This window comes from Chamaea fasciata, unplaced genomic scaffold, assembly GCF_029207755.1.
Source record: "Chamaea fasciata isolate MVZ Bird 193981 ecotype frontalis unplaced genomic scaffold, bChaFas1.0.hap1 SCAF_1, whole genome shotgun sequence".
NCBI lineage: Eukaryota > Metazoa > Chordata > Aves > Passeriformes > Sylviidae > Chamaea > Chamaea fasciata.
Genome location: NW_027094086.1, coordinates 65412081 through 65434345, shown reverse-complemented (window position 1 = coordinate 65434345; position 22265 = coordinate 65412081).

The following is a 22265-nucleotide window of genomic DNA, read 5'->3' as shown; positions in this document are numbered from 1 at the left end:
CAATTCCATATGTTATGTCCAGCGCAAACAGTGCAGTGGGACTGGAAGGCAAAAAAACCCAAAAACTGAAATGAGTTTGCCATAGTGTACAGGCAAAATGGGGTTTAATTCTTTATACTGTTGGTAGTGAATTACTTAGCTATTTACCTAGCTCTAATGCTTTACCTACAAGAATATAATGAGGAATTGCTGTTATGTGTGAGGTGTTTTATGGATGGAAGTGCTAAGTATCCACCAGTTACTCCCACCAGTTGCTTTCCGGCATTCTGCAGTATATATGCAAGGGAAAGCAATGAATTTAAACAGGTTTTCTAGAAGCCATTTGATTGGAAAAAGAAAACACTCCTGAAAATGCTCAAAGGCAAATCTTCTTGCACAAAAAAATAAAAATAAAAGAACAGTCCATTTCATCATTCTGGTGCAGAGTGACACAGTAGACCTTGCCATCTAAATAACATGCTTAAAATCTTCTAGGTGTGTGAGAGAACTCATTCACCAGACACAGGAATGCAGTGAAATTCTTGTCCTGAGAACTAAAAAGCAGCTAGGGATTTCCTGATGCCTCCTGGAAGAGAGCCCTTTCAAAGCTGACCAGAGGGGTCACTAGGCTGTTTACCCTGGGAGCAGGTCACTCAATTAATCTCTGTTGAGGAGAGCAGAATAATTGACCTCTGAAGTAAAAGGTGCTCATTCAGATAAAATCTGGATGTTGCAAACTTTAAGTTTTACCTATTCATAGTTATTAACCTTCATCAGACCTAATTAAGCCCTATGGGTAAAGCACAAGCTGTGAGAGATTTTATATCCATGTCATATTTTTTTCAAGGTGATGCTTTGAGAGTCTACTTAGAACAGAGGCTAGACAGTGTTAAAGGAATAAAGTAAGTATTTATTAAAAAGGCCTTTAAAGGATACACCTTGGGCAGTACTAGAGCCCAGCCAAGGCTACATCCAAGATGAACAACAGGTCACACATTTTCACACTTTTATAAGTTTTGGTCCATTTACATATTGGGGCCATTGTCCAATTACAGCTTCAGGTTATGAAGTCCCATCCTCCCAGTTTGCTCTCCTCAATTCGATGTTGTTTATACTTTTTGGGCCTGAAGCTGCAACGGTGTCCTTGGTTCTCAGGCTGAAAAAGGATTGTTTTGTCTAACTAAACTGTGAAGAGGACTTGCTAACACCTTATATGAAGTTCAGAGTCACACACTAATGCAGTACAGAATCTGGAAACTATGCAAGCTAAAACTTAAGGCATCAAAGGGAGTCTAAGTACAATGTCCTCAACCCTTTTTGCTCTGTGAAGTGGGAATACTGTCATCCCTTGGTTTTCTGCAAATAGTGGATAACATCAGAGAGTACTCTATCTGGAGTAACCAACATTTCTGCAGTTCACATGGAACATTAAGCATCAACACTTACTTTGGGAACCCTAATTATTGCTGTCATATAAGTCTGTTTACTCTAAATGTTCCATGTAAATCCTACGTCAGTACTAAATACAGGACCAAGTGTGAGAAGCTCCTTGCTTTAGAGAGAGGAGCCATAGGCTCAAATATTTTGTTCAGTGTCTCAGCAAATAGAGCACACCTCTGTATCAATTTATTTGGATAACCATTGTCAATGCACTGACGGGTACTGTCATGGTAGAGCCATGCATGACCCAAACCTCAATTCTCAGTGTTTTTCGTACACTTTGATTGTTTTATTGGAAAGATGTCTAAAAAGAGAACTGATCCTTTAAGATTCACCACTGAGTCACACATAGCTGAGGTGAAGCTGATGTGAGAGATTCATATTCCAAAATTCTCACTGGGAAGCTCTGTTACGAGAAAAACCTGTGAGGGCTGTGCCTTGTCTGTCTTTACAAAAATAGGGAAACATTTTTAAAGTATTATGCCATGTCACAAAAACTGTACAGACAGTAAAATGACAAAGTCTGGGGTTTTTTTTTAATTATTATTATTTTTATTGCTGCAGTTCATTCCTAGATTTCTCCAGTTCCTGGAGGTTTTACCATTTTCCAGTGATTCACTTAGAAATCCCATGTTTGCAAGTGTCATGAGTTCAGTATTAAAACCTACAATGGTGATTTTCAAACTTTAGTCTTCTATTGTCTGTAAGGAGTCAAGTAGATCCATGATATTTCTGGCAAGAATACCTTAAAGCATAGAACTGGAACTGCTTCTGCTGGGACTGCTGCATTAGAGAGCTATCCTCAAGCCCAGCAGAAAGAAGCATCACCAGAAATTCGAGGCAGGAAGATGGGAACTACTGCTGCTGTAGAAAAAGCCACTGCACAAGACTTGCAATGCTCACCAAGAGAGGAGAAGAGAGACCAACAACTACTTTGGCTTAAGGATTCTTCTAATTAGGTGTTCTATCCATTTCATTAGAAGGGATGAGTTTGAGAGGACTGTAGGAGGGTAACAAGGTCTCTCTCTGCAGTTCATGTCTCCCTCTCCCAAGATGGCTATCTGCCCCATTCCATGCAGATATCCCATCTTCACCCCCTGCAAGGTGGTCCCCTGAACAGATGCTACATGCTACAACGGCCCTTCCCAGAACTGTAAATGGGGGTGGTGGAGTGCTGGTAGGTACAGGTCAAGAATAAAAATGGGCTGTTGGACTTTTTGCCTGATAAATCCCCTTCTCAGTCTCCAACAGGAGCATAAATCACTGCAAACAGCAGCAGTTCTTTCAGCAGTAGCACTTACCTTCTCATTGAACAAGCAAGAGAGTCATTTTGTTACTTAAGGCCAGAAGGCAGAGTTGCTTTGAAACCCCTCTGAGATGGCAAGAAAAACTCACATCTTCACTGAAGATGTCAGTCTTTCAGAGCCTTCTTCCCCTGAGGTTCAGTGTAACCTCACTCAGTGCATGCCAAACAAAACAGGGAGCTTTGTTCACTGAGTGGGAAGTTAGGAATGTTTCCAGGAGCACTGTCATCACTATCGTCTTCACCCACAGGTTCAGAGATGACTCAGTGTGTCTGAGGATGCCACTTTAGGAAACCAAGCTGAGTGTGCTGCTCGTGCCAGAGACAAGGCTGATGTCAGGCTTACTAAACAGGCGTAGCATTAGTCCTAGCAGTCACACATTAGTTTTAGGTGTTGGGGTTATTTGACTTCTTCAATTGAAGGGTAAGTGGGTTTACTTTACCCAGTTCTGTGGGTAAAGTCACTACAAATTACCCTAATCAGATCTGGTTGTGAATCACTAGTCAGAAATTGTGTAAGTACTTAAGTCAAATAATGTGAATGCATCATGGACTGTATTTGAATGATCATGCACTTTATTTTCAAAAACTGATATGCAAAATCTCTGTAGCATCTTCAGGCTTCAGTGAGGAACATAAAAAAGTGACAGGTTTTTCTTTGAATGCAATACTGTTTCCATTGATAACATGGCACTATCTTAAATAGTGGAAAATTGGTTTCATTTCAGCTTAGTTGACCTTCTTTCTTTTATATTTGTAAAGTTACCTGCTATTTCTAAAAATCATTCATGATCACTCTTAAAAAATATTTAGAAACCAAGCACATTTTTAAACAAACCCCCATTTTTCCTGATTGTATCTCAAATACTGGTGCTGAGCTAAAGACAGGAATAAACAACATGAACTACTTCACTGGAGCAGCAGAAGAAAAGAAATCTCCCAGGCAAGATTCGCTAGTACCAGATTGGGTGGCATGGTACATTCCAAGTGTTTAAAAATAACAGTATGACATTACTGTATCAATGGTGGAAAATCAAAGGACCGTTGTCCTGGTTTGTAGGTCAGAAGTCTGGCATACACTGCTATTTTAAGTGGTAGTAAAGTCTGCAGGGTGATAGTATAATCAGGAAAATGTTTCTAAAGAATGTTGGTCTATTACACCAGTGACTGAAGAAAAATTTCAGTTGCAAGGCCAGCTGTGCATTGCAGGTTGAATCTGTCATACTTGCCATGTATTTATTCTGGAAGGAGAAAAATAAACATAAAAATTAAAAAAAAAAACCAAGCTCCCATGTAAATGTTTGCAAGCAAGGTGGACATAACAAGAAGTGCACAGGTACTTGAGGAAAATCCATCAGTTGGAGCAAGATAGCACAACTTGTGTCCAGTAATTATCACTTCACTCTGGGGCCAAAGCAAGATGATCGTGGTATTGACTGCCAGAGTAATTATTCTATATTTATTACTGCATTTGTGACTTCCATCTTAATACCAGTGAAATTAAAAGGCTTATAAAAGTAGGAGCCTGCTCTGTTCAGCACATCTGAATGATCAGTCCAGGAAGGTTTATATTTTGCTGTCCCACATATATATCAAATCACTTGGATTTTTCAAAGGTAGGGAAATCCATCGCCTATCTTCAAACAAAGTCTTCTTTCCTGGGTTGCCACTAAAATGGACAAATTTCTCTCATTCAGAGATTTCATGATCAGAATTTTGTGAATAAAATTAATTTTCTGTCAAAGTTTTGCTATTAGTTAAATATAGAAATTGCAGAGTAACTCTCTGAGTGGATCATTTTAAGTCTTCTAAGAGGATTAAAATATCTGATTCAGAGACACAGCCATTAGAGGGATGACTTTTCAGAGTGAAGCAAAGCTCAGCCCTGCTCTGATGTTTATCCTGAAACTTCTATACTTATTAGAGTTCACTTTGAAGGTATGTTACCAGTGAGTTGATTCTGTATTCCACTAATGCTGAATGCGATTGCTTATACTTAAAGTGGCTTTTACTTCATTCATAAGACATATGAAGCTATAAATATATAAATAAGGAATGAGATTTTTTTTTTAGCTATGCTCACTATTGGCTTAAGTTTACTGGGATTTTGAAAGTCTTGCTTGATGCTCTGCTTTAGGATCAGACTTGGAAAATAACTGGACTTTTTCACATTCTAGACCTGAAATTCTAATGCCAAAAGGAAGTGTACTACTGCTGCTATTCGTATTGCATTGCAATGTGGTGCTCAGAGCTGCCCCTCATGCCCAGCACAGTGCAAAGCCTCAGCATGGCATGTCTTTCCTCTAACAGCTCATCTTGTTCAGATAAAAGATGATGTACCCAAGTAACATCTGTCATTTAAGTGTTTTCTCCAGTAGGGATGGCCATCATTTTGCCCAAACACCTTGTTGATGCTACATCAATTACTAACAAAAGGGGGTCAAGAACTGTATTACTCCTAACTAGTAGCAAGCTAAATTAGCTGTTGAACTTCCAGTGTTATTTCCACTTCAGCAATAAACTGCAGCACATTGTCCTCCTGAACTCTGTGCTATGTCCTTTTGTAGAAAGATAGATAGCCAGAAAAATAGCTTCATGTGCTTAAAAGCATCAGTCCAGATTTTGTGGCGAGACACAACCCAAGTATGCCAGCATGCCTGGGCTGTCTGTCTGCTGCTTTTCCCAATTTTTGCATAAATTAAAGCAAGTGGGTAAAATCTAAAAATGTGAGACAGAATAGGGCATCCTTAGTCACCTGTGACTCAGCAACAAATCAGACTCTGATCTAAAACAAAGCATTGCTCCAGCAGTCTTAAAAAGCTCTTTGCCTAAGTCCCATCAAACCAAAGTAGAACTCTGTAAGCTCTGGCCTGGAGCACAGCTTAAATTAAAATTGTGATTAAAAAATAAAGGAGTGGTCACTCCTTTTGAATTAATTGTGTATGAATCATTACCTTCTTGGAAGTGACAGCTGGAAGAAAGTCTTCAAATTCTGCTCAGACCATAACATGCTCCCTATGGCTTTCCATGGAGATTTGACAACACAGTTTATCAGAGAATAAGTTGAACATGGCAACAGTACTCTGTGAACACAGGACACTACTATTCAGTGTAGACAGCTGAAACTGGCAAGTACTTCATGGTGCTGCAACTCCACTGGTAGTGTCTGACTCACTCTGGATCAGTATGTCTTTTCCTTACAGAAAATTACTTTCTTTCTCCTTTTACCTTAGAGAATCATGGCCTTCCCATGGCAGGTTTCTTCAGCTGAAGATGCCTAATCCAACACTGGTTTGTCACATAGTTTTCTCAAAAGCATTTAGCCTGAAAAAAAAATAGAGTTGAAGTGTTGAGGTGAATTTACCAAGCTATGCTACCCCTGCATTTATATTCATTCATTCATTCATACATTCATTCAATCAGCTCTTTATGTTACTAAGTTATTTGCATGAACCTCAATAATTCAGTTTATAGACATCCAACAAAGTTTACCAGCTACATTGAAAAAAAGGTGCAATCTCCTGGGGAGCCTCAGGTTTTAAAACATCTGCTGTCTGTTTTGTGGACAGCTTTAGGACTGAAAAGCTATTTTCAAGTGCAAAACAGCAGAAATTAGTTTTATGAATTCCCTTCTTAGAGGGCATAGATGGAAATGAGATTAATTTTTTTTTTCCTCAAAGTGTGTCTTTTAGCCAGCCAAGGGTCAAGTTAAATGCTGTTAAGGCTTTCAAATGCTTGAGGCATGTCTTGAGGCAGATGCTTAGGATGCAGCCCTTGCAGATGAAGTTGGATTCTATAAAACGTGTCTATTAGCATGCCTGTCGCTCCTTGCTCTGTTTGTTCAGGACTTTCCAAGAGGACATTCTCTAAACACTGAAGGAGGATGGAGAGAGTCCTTCCATCTCTGTCACTAACTTCCTGAATTACTGCTGCTTTCTCCAGTCAGACCTGGCCATGTGTGTTGGATGAACAGTGAAACACATCCTTGACTGCTAAAAAACAGCCCCGATGGCATTTTACTGATAGCCACACTGAGAGTCTGTCCTACTCCAATGGGTGTCTGGCGATGTGTATTACAGAACAAATGCATGTGAATCTGCAATTTATATAGAAAACATTTTTTAAATGCTTACTTTCTCTAGGTATATTAATCTTACTGTCTCCAGGTTTTTATGGTTCATGGCATGCACTAAAGAGTTTGCTCAAATGAATAAGAAGCATTGAAAGCAACTGAGTTATTGAAAGTTTTTGTCTTTTTACAACATCACTGTGCTAAACAGCCAGATGCATGTGATGCTCTGTTTATTTAACACATCCCTCTTTATTCCCATAAAAGAACAAAGTCATCTCTTCTAAATTTGTAGTCTGATCTCCAACATAACACAGGCCCCACCATGTCTAAAATTATTAGTCAAAATTTTTTTCTGACATAATATTAGGAAATCAAGTTCAAGTTAAATAACATAAAAATGTAGATCAATATTAAAAAATATTAAAAGAAAATGAGACCATTAAAAAAAAGGAAGTAAAAATACTCATTCAATACCATTACCCTCAAACGTCCTCCACTGCACTGAAATTTATATTTTGAATCCAAGAACAGGGTTCATGTGTACTATTTTCTTGGAAAACAAGAATAATTCTGACAAAAAAAAAAAAAAAAGCAAAAAAAAAAAAAAAGCAGAACTTCACAATGGCTAATTGCATTTCCATACCACATGTGATTACAAAAAGAATAATAGTGATAAGGATATTCCCTTGACATGACTACCTATTCCATCCCATTCCTTGCAATAATCATTCTTTAAACAGTTGCACACTCACAGGGTTTAATTTTCCCAAACTCATTCTGTCTATGTGCAGAATAGAAGTAGTGATTAATTTTTTCGAAAGGCTTCATTAAAGCCTTCACTGTTGAAAAATTAGGCAGCAGGAACGATAACACAGAACATGATGGTTGCTGTTGTCTCTATAGTGCTTTCTCTTATGAAAGACTGGATTTCACCAATTGATATGTCTAAATACTACATTGAAATTGGCACCTGTTGACCTGAACATTGGATTTTTTTTCAACTGAGGAATAAATATTGCCAGAATTGAAGCTTTTTCCAATAATGACCTTGTCAGGATATAAATTTTTATACTGATCAGTCATCATATACATAGAAATTTTTAAATGCTTTTCCTGTTACTCTTTTTGTAACATTGCATAACTAGAATTTTGTGCAACAAGCAATGGAATGTACCAGGGAAGAGGGCACACCGCCTCTTTCAGAAGTTATCAGATGTCCTAAGCCTTAGTTGGGAACAGTACTGGCATGGTAGTTTTTTACCCTGAATTATAATGCACAACAAGAAACAGGAAAGATAGGAATCATGGCTGTAGCAAATCACTAAGCACCACAGCCACAGACAGTGAGTAGAAGACAATTCCCCAGGTGCCCTTCCCATCCAATTTTCTGTGCCTTTGGCACTGTCTGTAAGTACTTATGCTGAATCTCATGACCTAAATGCAGAAGGGGTATCTTTTCTTTTCAATCACCTAACTGCAGACAAAAGATAGGGTTTAAAACAGCACAATCCAGTGCCAGGAACAGGAAATTTCAGGAACTGGTCTTGCCTCTTGGTGATGTCAATGACACAATTGATCTCCTGATCTTAAACCAGTGAATATTGTAGCCGTAAGGAAAAAAGGAGAGAGAGGAACCCAAGCAACTCTGTATTATACAGTGTTTTCAAGCTGTATGGATTTAGTACACAGGCAAAAATACTCAGAGCAAGACAGGGCAGAACAGGGAAAGCTACTTCAAAAAAAGCTTCTTCAATTTCTCATTCAGCTTTCAGGCTGAAGGCAACTAAACAGATCCAATCTGCTTGGCACAGGCCACACTAAAGAAGATACGCACTAGCAAGAAAAGTGCCAGTCTAAGTTTTGTGAGAAGTTTATATTTAGCTTGCCAAGCCACAGAGCAACCCCTTACAGTATATTGTTACCATTACCTCCATCCCCTGAACCACAGCTCACATGTGCACCTCTACTTGCCATGCCATTGCATCTCTATTTCTTACACTTGTTTTCAACAGGAAGCATTGTTGTAATTCTCTAGGGGAATGGTTTCTTCCTTCTGACCCCCTGGAGTTTCCTTACCACATAGAATGACCCTTTCTTCCTCCTCTGACCCTATTGGCTATGGTCCAACTATCTTTTTCCGTGAGCGGGGGGCTATATAATGCCTTGCATTTCCTTGTTCACTCTCTTGCCCCTGGAACCCTTCAAGAATAAACGCCTTGGAATAATTCTGGGGTAAGAGCCTCTTTAGGAATCTTTCGTCCTGTCCCTCTGAGATATCCCTCCAAAGTCTCTCAAGAGCTAGTCCCGGGGGGGGCTGCAGGGGAACGTTTTCAAAGCATGAAAATTTAATTCCAAAAGAAAAGCAGATCTGATGTCTATTTGTTTTTCTAACCCTTTCACTTCTTTCCCCTCCATATTTAAGACCTTATTTAATAAATTCACTGACAAATCTGCAGGATTTTGCCTCAAGTTATGTTTGTGCCACTCACAAGGCATCACTGGTATCCCACCTTTGGTAACAGTCTTCAGGAGTAACACTACCCTGGGCACCCTATGGTATTCTTTCACCTTTCAGTACCACACTTACAGGCACACTTTATTCCTTTCTGTGCTACCCCTGATGACAGATGTCTGTTGTCTCTCCATTTAGTGTGCATTAAAGCAGCACCGGTTTTGATTTGCCCTTTGATCCTCTGAGTTTTACTTTGATTTATTCAAAGGCTGAGAAAACCATTCTATCAAGAGTGCATGTGAGTAGGTGCCCAGGAGAAACACAAGTGTAGGGTGTGTTCCCTGTGTTCAGCAGTATCAAAATAGTGTCTCTTTCCATAAAGATAGCTTGAAGGGGAAAAAAAGGAAAACAGATAGGCCCTTTTCATGTAAAATGGGACATCCATAATGTTTCTCTAATCACAGAAAAGTAATGTGGATACCTATGGCAACTAGATATTCTCATTTTGTTCCAGGTAATCATTTAGAAAAATTAAAACCGTCTCACATAAGTATGCGAGGATTACTAAAATGGAAGGCAGTGCAAAGATAGAAATAGAAGTAAAATAAAATTATTTTAAAATACACCCTCTATGCAAGATGTCAAGTTCTAGTCAGATTATAAAAGGGATTAAATAACTTCAAAGGAAAATTAATACATAAAGTTGGTTCTTAATATTGGAACCTGGTCTGCCTGAGCACAAATGTTAGAATTCCTTTAGATCTCAAGAATGTTAATTTCTTTCTGCCCTCTAACAGTGCAAATTGCCTTACTGGTTGAAGTGCCCATGGACAAAGGGCCATCAAGCAATTTGTCAGTTTTACCAGGCTAAAACCTCTGTGTTTCTTTACAAGACAGAAAATATAAGGAAGGTAGATGATGACATATGATAAACTGCCATCATTTTACTGGAGATATTCAGTAATTCTCCTATGGCTATTCATAGTCATGTTGAAATTTAGGAAAATTTACCAACCTGCTGGTATTGCCTTCCCTGTGGGGAAAAAACCCAGCTTCCTTACACATCTCAAAATTTTTATAAAGCAGTGAATAAAAATGCAGTAAAAGCTGAATATTCAGAAATTTTACATCATAACTTTTTCTCTCCAATTATCTGGTTTTTGTTTTTAATCTTGGACATTTTATGTTGCAGCAGGTTTGAGCACAATCCTGAACTAAGTTGCAGGTGACCTTATTCTTTGCCAGACTTCATTCATTTAAGGTCGCCTATAGAACTTAACTGCCCCATGAAAATTGTGTGGGTTTAGTTAAAATTGGTTTTGGAGCCCCAAACTAAGGACATAATGTAGAAATCTAGCAAATCTAAACATTAAATAGTGCAACTAAAACCTAGATAATTTTAGTGGAGTTTTTGCTTTGAAAACAAAATAGGAACAGAACGTCCACCTCTTTTAGTCTTGTAGAAAATATCCTAAACTAATAAAATTGCAATTAAGAATAAACTGGTATTTTCCACAGTTCATTATTTAAACAAAGATTAATTGAGAGTTATTTTTCTTATATCTGATTTCTCCAACCTCTAGGATTTTTTTCAGAGGTTCCTGAATTCAGAGCAATTGAAATAACTATTCACTGTGTCACTACAGGTTTTCTAGTGTCAATTTCTGATGTGATTCTCTTGTTAGCTTTTGTTGGGATTTTGCATCACCCATATAAATCTTTTGAATAATAAGGATTGTAGTGACAGCTGTGGTCACTACTTGGGACAGGATAATGAGGACTGCTACCCAGATCTCTGGGTTTAAGGGAGTATTAGATACAGACCTGCAGTCCAGAATAAAGCAACAGGAGGTTTCATGGATACTTTGTGTCAACAGAGGAATGGCAGGATTCAGGAATCACTGGTTCTTTTCTGACTCTGAGGAGAACTGATCTATATTGGCCACAGCCTAGTCTCTCTTGGTCCCTGTTTCTTTCCCCTCTCTTGTTCTTTGTTTCTTTTCTTTCTTCAGGTTGCTCATTGACGTCCTCATTCCACCCAACCAGGTTCCTCAACCTCGTCTCAGCTTTTCTCCACACTTTCAGCATCTGACCTTCCATGTGGTGTTATGTCGATACAGGTGCTGTATTTCATTATTTAGCTTTGCCAGCACCTCAAAGAAATATCCCTCCTTGTGAGGGATAAAGCCTTGTGAGAAGTCCTTGCCTTCCCAGACTAAATCTTGATATTCTGCAGTTCCAAATGAGGTGTCCTGCTGGCTTTGATATCTAATGTCTTCCCACAGGGACAAAGGATTGGGATCTTTCAGCCCAAATGACATTCTTTTTTTAGCTTAGGAAACTGCTTCCTAAACCAGAAGAAACTTTGGACAAAAAAAAATCAATGATTGTTTTCTCTAGATCACTTTTAACTTCCAGACAAAATTTAAGCAGATAAATGTTATAACTTTTATAACTTTATAGCTTTAACGATTTATAAACCTTTTCCTTTGTGTCAGTATTCCATATGCCATGTTAGCTGATTTACTTACAAATTGCAAGCATGTTGTCATAAGATATGCTTTAAACTAAATAAGTCTGCTCTTCTAATCCCCTTCCTCCAGGTAAAGTTTTACCCACTCATTTTAATTCTCCGGCTCTGCACCTGTTTGAGTCTGGATTCATCTTCATTAAACAGAATCACCCAGAACAGAGCAAAATATTGCAGACTTGGCCTTAGACATCAGCACTAATACTTTCCTTTCTGTACTAGAGATGCTACATCTTAAGCTTCCACATACTTTTTAAAGGCTATGCATGTCAGACTGTTGTCTCATATATTCCAATAATAGACTTAGACTTCCTGTTGCTCTATCCTCATTAATTTTTAAGAGTTGACAGGTTCCAAATTCATCAATGAAATTTGTGTTATTCATTGCTAAACCCACTTCCAGCTTCAGTACTGCACTCTACTTGTGCCACTCCAGTTGTCAGCAATATTCTGAAGTGTACCCTGAATTATATTCTAACGCTTCTTGAATATTGTCAGTGCCTTACGACTGCTTGTTATCACGTTTAGCACAGTGCCATTTTTGGTGTCAAGGTCATTAATAAAAATATTTAATGAGTTCTGTCTCAAGACTGATCTTTGAGGAATAATCACTCTACAGCCAGAAAGATGCTCTTTCAGCATATTCTAGAGCTTCCTCTCTATTTTTTTCCTTACTAATCTTATCATTCTTCTATAAGAATTGCATCTTCTACAGTTAAACTAATAGCTTCCTACATGACATCAGAGTGAAGAAAAGACAAATAGAAGGCAGTATCTCTTATCTGTAAAAATCAATTCCCTAACAAAGACGGGTGTGAAGCCAGTCTAGTGTGAGACATTTTCGGCAGAATCAAGTCATATTTTATCACATTTTCACTTTATGCTTTTAATTATTTTCCCCACAAACATTTCTGCAAATCATAGCATGCCCAGAAAGCCAAACACATGGATCCCATTATAATGCCCATCCCACCACCACACACACCGCTCAAATATTTTTATCGTGCTTGTTGACATTTTGTCATATGGTCCAAACCCGCAATAATTCTGTTCAAACTCCTTGCTATGAACCTTTCAAACATGTGTGCGAGGTCTTTTTGTATTCATTCTACCACTCGTGGTATATCCAGCCACAGTGGCTCAAGCACCCTGTGTTCTTTGTATGCTGTTTCCAGGTCAGATGAGCTTATTTGGAGTTCTAAACTCCCACCTCTTTTACACTTCCTGACTTCAACCCTGTGCTAAACAACCCATCCTTCTTACAGAGGCTGATATCTATTAGCTAGCTCTACAGATGTGCAGAATCAACAACCTCCAAGTTACCTGCTGTACCAAATACTCAGCACATCTGCAAACAAGGCTACAACAGGATCTCAAGAAGGGAGTGACGTCCAGCTGGCAATCATTTCCACACAGGAGGAGAGAGAATTCCGCTCCCAAGGGCAGATAATTTAATTACTTTATTTCTCCTCAACCCAAGATTCTCAGTCCAAGGTTCTGTGTGTCCCCAGATGGCCTTGCTCTCCTGCTAAGTTTTGCCTGTTGTTATTCCCTCATGCACACTGGCTCCAGGGCTCCAAACAAGTTAGGTATGCCCAGTCCACCACTAATTTGCTGTGCAAAGGAATGGCTTGCAGGGATGTTTCAAGGCACGTGGCAGACAGGCTAGCAGCACTGCAGCTGGGAAGGATGTGGCTTTCAGCTCTGGCCCTTAGGATGGCTCTCTATCTGGCACTTAAGAGAAACCAGATGAAACTGAGGACAACATGACTTCGAAGTGAGTTCAAGGCAGCAGGATGCATCTTCCAGCTGATGCTGGGATTTAAGGACACACCAATGCTACCATCCTAATTTGGGGCCAGGACACACACCAGAGCCAGAACCTGCTGAGCACCCACACTGATTGATTTGTAATCTAGCCCATGTCAGCTGGCTCTCCAAGAAGGGTGCAGGGCTAGGATATGCTGCAAGCTGTACTGGCAAGTGGTTGGCACTGGCCATGCTCAAAAAGAGGTTTCTTCTGAGAGAAGCTCAAGCCCACCTTCCTGCACAGCCAACAGAGGACATCTCACACTTCTGGACTCCTTTAAAACCACAAATAGTGTCAAAATGGTTCTGATATCTTGGTTATTAAGAAGCAGTACAGCAGGCTCTGACTATAAATGATTTGTTCAAAGTCAAGTAGGAAACCTGTTGGCACAAAAAAGGAAAAAAAAAGAGCTCAGTTTTTCCAAATTTCAGCCATACTTGTTCACACTTTAAAAGAAAAATTAAAGCTTTACAGTTGAAGATGGATGAACTATTCATAGCAAATAATGTAGCCATCAAACAGAGACTTTTAGTCACTTGATGTATTATCAATGAATAGACTGATTTTTATGAATATGCTCATTAGCTGTAATTGTTTAACAAATTATTTATCTGCAAAAGTTTCATCCCCTGAGTTGTCTCTGATCTACTTGCTTTTTGATTATTCACTAGATGTGGTACATTATTACTTTGCTCCCTCATAGAATAAATGAAATATTAGCAGGATCTGTGAACACTTGCATCATGAATATTCATTTGTGAATGCACATGTTATATGACTTGTCATTAAAGGCATCCATTATTGCCCTATGAAGAGTAGTTTGACTCATTTTAAAAATAAATGTAATTTATTGTGGCATGTATTCATTACCAAGGTTACTCTAAAATACAACTAAGTAATTACCTTTAAATGTTAATTCATCCCTTGATGCAAATATTTTTTCTTTTAAATACAAATTTTAAATGCTGCTGTAAACAGAGAAATGGACTTAACTCTTGCACTGCCAAGCATGGGTTATTTTCAGAGAATGAAATGTCTACACTGAAACCCATCATACGATAACAATTTGCATTCACATATACTATGTGTTCCTGAAAGAATTTACACTGTAAGAGGCTGAGAAAATAGGCATTCAAATATTAAAGAGAAACAAAGAGAGAAACAAAGAAATATGAGATATTCACAGGAAAAACTAAATTCCCAAGGAAACAATAAAAAAGCCATAAAGTAAACAAGTTGAAGTGCTGTGGAATGGTTAAAAAACTTGACAGCATGAAACAATAAATGACTCAAGAGAGGAGGACGCTAAAGATGGAAATTCTGCTTGTAATTCAAGCACATTAAAAGAAACCAGATCTGTAGCATTAATTTATTTGCTTACACTGGAAAATATTACACATTGTTTTGAATTTTTTTTTAAATCCAGAAATAGCATTCTGAGTGCTGCTATTGTGCTGTTGCAATAGCTTCTCACATGTAAAATCAATATCTGCTAAATATGGCATACCAAGTGAGATAGTGACAAATAATGGACCACAATATGATTTGTTAGGAGTTCTTCTGATGTTCTGCTAAAGAATATGGTTTTAAACACTCCAGTGTCTGGCATACCCACAGTGAATTGCCCTTATAAAAGCTCTGCTGAATATTTTTAAAAACAGAATTTCAAAAGCCTTAGAAAGAAATTCAGATCCCTGCTTGGTGACACAGACTTTCAGGGAATGGTTGTAATAATTGTAGAGAAATGTTTTCATACAGTTCAGTTGGAAGCTGACAATCTCTTATGTCATCACTACTGCTAATGAGAGTATAGTGTTTTTTTTTGTTAGCTATGAGAAAATGAAACAGATTATGTTATGAAAGGTAAAGGAAGTTAAAGCTCTTTCATCCATAAAACACTAAACATAAAAAGAACAGCAAAACATGGGTGCAGAAGGCAAGTGTCTCACTGGAAGACATTACCTGTTCACTGCAGAAATTGCTAAGTAGAGGTAGATCAGCAGGAGAAACAGGAGGTCTTCTCAGACACCTCCAAAGAAAGGAATAAAAGAAGCTGCACTCCAAGCCTACAAATAGTAAGTCAGAATGGACCAAAAAGGATGCAGTGGATCAGATGCCATAATGGAGTGAACTGTGCAAATACGTCCAGAAATTAAAGCCTGGGACCTACTGTGAAGGAATACAAGACTGAAGAGACTGACTACGACCCTTGTGTTATAAGCACTGGGTATCTTCAGTCAGGAAGATGGACATACTTGACAAAGCCCCATTTAGAGCTGGGGCTTGGCATCCATGGAGAATCCTACTGGAAGCCTGACTCTTGCTCTTTCCATGTGCTTCCAAAGAAAATTTTCACTATCTACCACTGGAGAACTACACTTGGTACCTGGAAACACAAGAACAGAAGCAATGGTAGTAAAACTGTGGTGAAACTAAGGAATTCAGTGTGTTTAGAGCTCTTACAACTGGGAGTAAAAAAGGGAAAGGCCCAAACAAGAATTTGGGATCTTTGTGGAGGTGGATAGAGCCACAGAAAAGAATAATAACTTGTTTTAATATGCAAAATGAAAATAGAGTAGACTCAGAGTGTGGAACAAAACACAGACCAAAACAGGAATCTGCTTTCGAACAGAGTTGCTATATTAGTGAGAAACAAAATCATTTTCCAAAAGGGACTAAACAAGAATAAAATGGGCTGATAAGAACAGCTGTGTATGTATTTTCAAGAAAGAAAGGCATTCAGGAACAATTAAGATCATTACAATAGCATCACTAAGGATTTTCAGTGGAAGAATTAGGTCCAACAACTTGAATAGTACCTTGAATATAAATGGAGCATGTGTTAAATTCAAATTGGATGGCAGACATCAAGTCCAGTTGCACATCTAAATTACAATTAAAGACTGAAAAGAAAGCCTAGTCATGTGGAACGCAGGTGGTAAATCTAACGTTTTACATTGGAAAGCCTACTTATAGTGTGAATACTTAAGAACTGTTAATTAAGTGAAATAAAATCCTGACACATTATGTAAATCGGCTCTGGTCTTCCTTTCCATGCTCTAATCTATATAACTAAATTTGATTTTAGTACAAATACCTTCAAAATTGTGCTGCTTATGATGGTTAGGGTACCAAAGGTAAGCCTGGCTATTCAAATGCTTCACTGTAAATTATTCTTTTCTGGTTCTTCTGTCCTAATATAGATGTTACAAATTTCCAAAATATAGCTAAAGCTATGTTGCCTATGCCCATCTTTTATATGGATATATTATTCATACAACACAGATTGAAGACAAATTGCCTCAATAAATTATGTTATTTGATGCAACACCGGTTATAAGGTTGTTCTTGTTGTGTTGGCACCATTGGAAAGATATTTCATTGTTGTAAAATCATGGAGATTTTTATTTTTTATTCAGTTTAGCACCATGCAGTTTATTGCTTTTAGCTGGTGTTTTGATTTTTATTCCTGTGCCACCAGATATTCCATTTAAAAATCACAATCATATGACTTCCTTTATGGTGAATGAATTCTACCTTGTAAAAATCCCTAATAGAATTTAATTGAATTCATTAGAGTTTTCAGCAGTTCATTCCATCCTGAACAGGAATAGACACAAGTTTCTCCCTCTCTAAACTAGTGGTGAAAATATTTTTTTATAATGTGAGACTTGGACTTAGGAATAGAATATTTTCTTAGATTCCCACTTGAAATACTGCACCATCGGTTCCTGGAATCTTCCTGGCATAAAAATTTTTAAGGCTGAAGTGGAGCCTGCAGAAAACTCCAAATCCCAGTATTTGCCTCTCAGGTTTAAGGAAAAGTTCATCTGAAATCTGGTTGCTTTAATTGATTGATTTTGTCCAAAATGGTGATGCAGTAGAAGAACTGCATGAGTAAAATTGGGAATTCTCTATATTTTAGCTAAATATATCTTCATAAATATTTATCTTAAGCCAGTGTGTTGGGTGTCTTCACTGATACTGTTATTCTGTGTGGATTTATTTGAATGAATAGAATTAAAAAATGAATAATATTTCAAGATTTGAAAGCACTGAGGCAACTTGTGCTACTTTTTCCAAGTGTCAGCATACAAACCAAAATGCATGGTGAAACCCTCTCTCTAAAATAATTTCTTGTCTTTCTTGTGAGTTTCCAAATATGTGACAAAAGAGAGCAAGAAAAAAAGAGACAAATATAGATGCTGATAATTATAGGAAAAGCCTTCTGGCACGTCCAGAAATAGAATGCAAACTTCTGACTCATAGGTCTGCATCCTGCCCACTGCACCACACTGCTTTTCCTAGAGACTTATTTTTATGGAGTAAATGCATATTTCATAAATATTAAGATTGATATATATTGCAAATATATGAGGTCACCAAAACCTCATTTTAAGTACTATTGAGCTTGCTGTGCTTATACACATTTTAAAATAATGCCCCAGAAGAAAGCACCCAGACTGCAAGATGTTACATAATTTCACTATAAATGATTAATATTTTTTAAATCAACAATATTAATCTATCTGAGCTGAGGAGCTATGAGAATCTTTCAAGTGTAACTAATTGGAATTTTGCAAGGATCTTTATTTTATGAAGAAATACAAAAATACCAAATGATTAAGGTGTTTTCATGAACACAGACAGTATGCTATTGTGAATTAAATTAGTTTTAGCTCAACATTTTGTCAACATAGAGGAACACTGTGTGTGTCTCTGATCTTTATTATCCAGTCTCACTTATTCCATTGCTTTTAGGAAGGCATCTCATATACCGTTTGAAGGATATTTTAATTAAAAAATCCTGAGTATAAAACATTCTGGTTTCTAAGAAATACATGAGCTTAGTATCCTAAATGTGTTCTCTGAGTGTTTACTGTCTTAAATGTGTGCCCCTTTTTCTCAGTTCACTGAGTTCTAGAAGCTCAATTTGCACTTTTTGAATACAAATATCCCCCTGTTTCCTGGATACATAAACTATTACGAAAGACTCCTGTACCTGAAGGAAGCCCATAGGAAAGATGGAGAGGGACTTTTTACAAGGGCATGTAGTAACAAGACATGGGGCAATGCCTTAAAATTGAAAGAGAGTAATAGACATTAAGAAAAAAATTCTTAACTGTGAAAGTGCTGAGGCACTGGAAGAATTCACCCAGAGAAACTGTGGATGCCTCATCTCTGGAAGTGTTCAAGGCCAGGTTGGAGGAGGCTTGGAGCAACCTGGTCTACTGAAAATTATCCCTGCCCATGGCAGGGGGTTGGAACTGGATGACCTTTAAGATTCTTTCCAAACCAGGCCATTCTATAATTCTATGATTCTATAAGATATATTTGGGAAGTACAAGAAGTACAGATCTAAAGTCACACATTTATGCAGATTAGTAGAAATAACACACATGCCATATGCTAACATTCTTTTCATTTATGACTTTTGGGCAAACCAGCACTGTCTTTAACCTATTTTAATATATGGAAAAGGAGAAGGTTTGCGGTTTGTGGAACATTGTTTTGCCTTCGATGTGCACAGGCAAACAAGCAGTCAGGATAGTCTACTTGGCACAGGAAACTATCTTCAGGAGAACAGTCTAGCTACAGCCACTGGTGGTAGGTGAGCTGCAAAAGTAGACAGAAATAAAATCAGCACCTATTTAGTTCAAAATCTAAATGCTGAGGAAAAAATAAATCAAAACGCCAGAAGACATGAAGATTCTTTATATGCTGATGTATGGGCAACAGGTGAGAGATATCCAGACTGCTTCCTTATTAGCACACATTTCATTTATTTACTGAAGCATGAAGGGGACATATTAACCAAATTTTTAAAAACCTGGTATGTCCTAAAATATTCCTTCTAAGGAATGAACCAGCAAAAGCAGCTGAGGAAGGGTCTTCTTGCTCATCCAGCACTCCCAAGTAATTGAATGGCTGAAACCAAAAGGTTTTCAATCACTATGTACCAGCATTCCAACAGAAAAAATCACAGTATGAATAAAGTGATCATGTTCTTCCTTCCACCAAATCTGAGTGCAGAGTGAGCTCCAAAAGTATTCTTTAATAACATGCAGGGAGGAAAGTTAATTACTGTCGGTTCTTTCTCACCATCTGACACATGTTTCAGCAAAAGCTACACTTCTGCCTCTGGAACCTGTGAAACTATAGGTGAATATTTCCTGACCTGTAACTGTGTTTGACTCTGGGGACACTGTAGGCTACAGAAATCTCTTGATTATCAGGCTACTGACGCCTAATTCAGGGGGAGTGATGAAGTCTGATTTAAATTTCTTATGTGGAAACAGAATACATAACTGTGTAACCAGCGTGTTCTAGACTTGGTGCTTTAATAGGGCCAACGTAGAAATGCTGAAAATAACTATGAGTCAAATCAGTCAAGAAAAAAAAAATAAATGGAAGCATCTGAGAGACAACTGGAACTACTTCACATTATATTCAAAATCCACATTCTAAAGAAGTGGAAAAATATCCACACTGCTTAAAAAGCAACTTAATAAGGGAAAAAAGCAGGAGCAAATTTATATTTAATTTATACATGTATGTATATGTATTTTTTAAATGAAATGGGGAGTTTATTCATAAATGTTCAAAGTGTTCTGACTGTGGTTCATTATTTTAAAATGTGTATAAACAGGGGATAAACTCTCAACATAGTGCTTATACTAAGCTTTTGATGAGAATACTCTTCATTCCTTGTTTAATATTTATGAAATAAGCATTTACTTAGTGAATGTAAGCCTCTAAGTGAGGCACATTTCTCTGTGACCAGAATGAAATGAATATAAATAAGTTAGAAAGTAAGAGTTATAGGAAATATATCAAATTAAGAAACAGAAACATGATGAAAAACCTCTAGTCAGCAGAGTTAAAAATAAAGCAAATTAGACTTTTAAGTAAACTAGGAACAAAAGAAACCCTGAACACAGTGTCAGTCCATTGTTTATAGATAGAAATTCTGGTCTCTGTCTTGGCTGAATTCAGAATTCCTCTGCAACAATGATGCAGTCTCAGTGCAAGAGGAGGTGGTAGACTTATTCCACTCAACTGAGGAAAGGCAAAGTGATCTGTCAGAAATGTGCTTTTCCAGCAGTGGGATGATGTAGCTGAGCCCAGTGGTGATGAGGGCACTGGCATAGTTCCCATGCTACCAACACTGGTCACTTCTGCTTCCCTGCTTCCTTAAGTGAGGTGTTCTAAAGGAGTACATCCATGTGACTGTATTTTACACAGATGATTTTTGTTGTTGCATTGGGTTTGCATAGCCAAGCTTTGGTAGGGGGGCACTTATAGGGATGGCTTCTGTGAGAACCTGCTAGAAGCTTCCTCCATGTCCAATAGTGCCAATCCCTGGCGGTCCCAAAACTGGACACGCTGCTGGTCAAGGCTGGGCCAATTAAAAATGGTAACACCTCTATGACAGCATATTTAGGAAGAAGGAAAAATAAAGATATTGCACAATTGTAATTTTGGCAAGAGAACAGTGGAGTGACAATATGTGAGAACAATCCTGACGACACCAAGGTCAATGGAGAAGGAGGAGGAGGAGGTATTCCAGGCACTGGAGCTGGGATTCCTCTGCAACCCAGGGTGGAGACCAAAGTGAAGCTGTGCCCCTGCAGCACACAGAGATCCACAGGGGTGCAGAGAACCACCCACAGTCCATGAAAAAGTGATCCAGGTTGCAGCAGTTCACAGAGAGCTGTTGCCTGTGGGACGGACTCATGTGGAGAAGTTTATGGTGAACTGTCTCCCATTGGAGGGACCCCAAGTTGGAGCACAAGGACTCCTCTCCCTGAGCAGAGTGAGAAACAATGTGTGATGAACTGACCATAATCCCCACTCCCTGTTCCCCTGCATCCCTTTGGGAGGAGGTATAGCTGGGAAGGAGAGAGAGAGGGGTGAAGAGAAGGTGTTTTTAAAGTTTTATTTTACTTCCTATTATCCTGCTCTGATTTTGTTAGTAATAAATTCAGTTATTATCTCTAATTTGAGTATGTTTTGCCTGTGATGATGGTATTTGGTGAGTGATTTCTCACACTCCTTTTATTAACTCATGAAACCTTTGTTATATATTCTCTCCTCTGTTCAGCTGTGGAGGGGAGTGAGATAGGCTTTGGTGCCTGGAATCCAGCCAGGGTCAGCCTTTAAGCCTTGTACAATTGTCTTGATCTTCCTAGTGGGACCTAAGTACTTACTGTTGTTGTTGTTGTTGTTGTTGTGGGTGGTTTTTGGGGGGTTTTGTTATTGTTGTTTTTTGGGTTGTTGTTGTTGTTGTTGGTTTGTTTTTTTGTTAGTTCTGAAGGCTCCCTGGAAGGCTGTGTGAAGAGGAAGAGGACGTCTGTAATATCTTGCATTCCCACCTCTCCGATAGCATGCTGGTCAGGCAGTTGCCAAAGAGCCTTAATCACCTTCCAACAAAATGATGGAGGGCCAGAATCCTGGAAGCTCAAAGATTACTGGCCTGCAAACTTCTCAGCACCTGGCTCTTTTGCAGTGCAAACTCTCATGGGAATCCAGAAGTCTACTAATGAGCTAGGGGAAGCAAGGGCAGCAGGGTCTTCAGTTAAGGGTGAGAGGGTTACATGAACTGCCCCAGAATCATGATTCTTGGCCTTTCCTTTTCCAAAAGGACTTCTTCATCTGTCAGGGCTTTGACTGCATACT